Source organism: Phodopus roborovskii, unplaced genomic scaffold, assembly GCF_943737965.1.
Source record: "Phodopus roborovskii unplaced genomic scaffold, PHOROB, whole genome shotgun sequence".
NCBI lineage: Eukaryota > Metazoa > Chordata > Mammalia > Rodentia > Cricetidae > Phodopus > Phodopus roborovskii.
The window spans coordinates 11,724,329-11,726,754 of NW_026126636.1; positions in this window are offsets into that span (position 1 = coordinate 11,724,329).

Here is a 2,426-nt window from a genome sequence, read left to right on the forward strand (position 1 = left end):
CACCTTCCTCGTCCCTAATCTGGTCACTCCAAGGTCCCTTCCCGAAATTCCCCTCTGTCTCAATCGCCACCTCTTTCCAGGTCTTCCTGAGCCTTCTCTCCTCCCTGATTCGCCATCTCATTTACCCGCTTCTCATCCCGCAACCCAGCCTCGAACTCCCTTTCTCCTGCCGGAGTCACTGGGTTTCCAGTCAGAATACTTACAAATATGAAACAGGCTGGGGAGCCGGCTTGGGGCTTAATTAAGAGTCCTGGCTGCTCCTGCAGAGGCCAGGGGTTCAGTTCCCAGCATCCATACTGTAGCTCACAACTAACTGCCTGTAAATCCGGTTCCAGGGATTTAAAGCCCCCTTCTGGCATTGGCAGGTACTGCATAAACACGATTCGCAAACATACACTCCGGGACACATACACATATAAAAATATATAAATCAGCTGACGTCAATTTGCTGGTTTGCTCCTTTTAAATCTCTTATAAAGCATTCTCTTGCTTTTAAATACTAGGCTTCCTTGGTGTGGTCGCTAAAGTTTCTTATAATTGGTCCTGAGGTTCTGCTTCCCACCCAATGCAGGAAGCACGTCTTCCTTTCCTGTTCATCCCTTGTTGCAACCTGAAAAATCTACTGTGCTCATTCCCTGAAACCCACCCTTGTGCACAAGCAAATGTACGCGCATCCCTCCTGTTCCGTGACTCTAAGAAAGTGGACTGTTTTATTTAGGAAACTCCATCAACCTCAGCTCCTTTACCCAAGAAGAGGAAAAGTGAATGGCTGGTGAGAGGGGTGTGGCCAGCAGAAGCTCAGAGCTAGTAAGAGGGCGTGGCAATCAGGGTTAGGCTCGGGACTGATGGTACAAGAAGCCTACGGCTGATGGGCAGGGGCGTGGCTAGTGGAAACTCTTGGCTGAAAGGTGGAGCTCATGCCTGATGTGTGAGGTGTGGCTACTAGAAGCCTATGGTTGCTGGACAGGGGCGTGGCTAGTGAATATTCTCATGACTCCATGCTGGTACCTGGCTATCTGGCCACACCCTGAAGCATAGGCAAGCTACCTGGTCTGTCCCTATTCCCTAGATGTCGGAGCTGCTATCAACCCTCTCCTTTTGCACCCAACTTCCCACGGGCAGACTGTTCAGGCAGAATTTCAAAGTTTTATGGCAATTTTTACAGAAATCACAGAGAAGGGACAGCGAGTGATGCCGATGAGTCTGGGGTAAGAAGGGCAGGGGGTAATGGGTCCGATGCACAACTGGACGAGAAAATGCAAAAATAATAACAGTAATAACTTAGGGGAAGCAGGTTATGGAGGTGGTAAGGTCTACAAGGAGTGTGCAGCACTCCCCACGCCCCAAGAAAACATCAACAGTAAGAAAATTCAGGTGGCCTACCAACAGATGTACGGCCTGCAAAGTTAAAAACGCCCACCCAGACCCCACCCACCCTCCCTTCCACCCCCGCCCCCCAACAGGCAGAGATGTGGCAGCATTTGCTGGCTTGTAGCATTGGTCCTCTGGGACCCTCGGTCTCCTCTTCGAGGGTCCTGCCCGGGTTGGCTGGCACTGAGGGCAAAAATGAACCTTCTAGAGTATTTTCATCAAACCTTCTAGAATATTGTCAGGGGAGGATTCCCTTTGATCTTCAGTCTCCTCCACTACACAGATTCTCAAGGCTGAGTGAGTCTTGCTGCCCCTCTCGAAAAGGGAAAGTCTGTCGACGCCCCTTCCCCCAAGACATGCACCCTCCCGTGTCCCCCCTCCCCCAAACACACTATATACACATACACACACACACACACACACACACACACACACAGGCCCCTCCCTCCAAGGCATGGCTGGGCTCTCAGAGGTAGTGGAGGGCAGGTAGGGCGCTGGAATGTCAGAAGTGGTGGGTTCAAGATGTGTCTCCTCCAGCTGAGCCTGGGGGACAGAAACTCCAAACGTCCCTCCTCCCTCTCCAAGCCTCTGAGTGGGGAAGTCGGGAAAGGTGCATGCCCTCCCCGCTTCTTGCACACACCCCACTTACTCATTCCCCTGGGGACTGCAGGGGGCTCCCTGAGGGTTGGGGGTAAGGGTGGGGATGGGTGGCATCCTGGGATGGCACAGCCTCCCTCTGAGGTACCTGGGGAGATGTTCTAAGGCCCGGGACATAGAGGGCTGTGGCTGGAGGAGGGGACAGAGTCAGGCTGGGTGTCCAGGGAGGCAGAGAAGGTAGTGTCTAGTGTGTGGGTGCCTGGCTTCGGCTTTCAGATGTAACTTACAAGGCTGGAGGGGAAGAAGGGAGATCGAGGAATGGGATCCAGGCGGGAAGGGAGGCTGATCCCAGGCAGAGGGCTGGCGAGGAGGGAGCCCAGGAGAGGAGTCCCAGGGGGCCCAGGCTGAGTCTGGACAGAGAGACAGGGGTGGGTCCAAGAGCTAATGCCGGCTGGCCG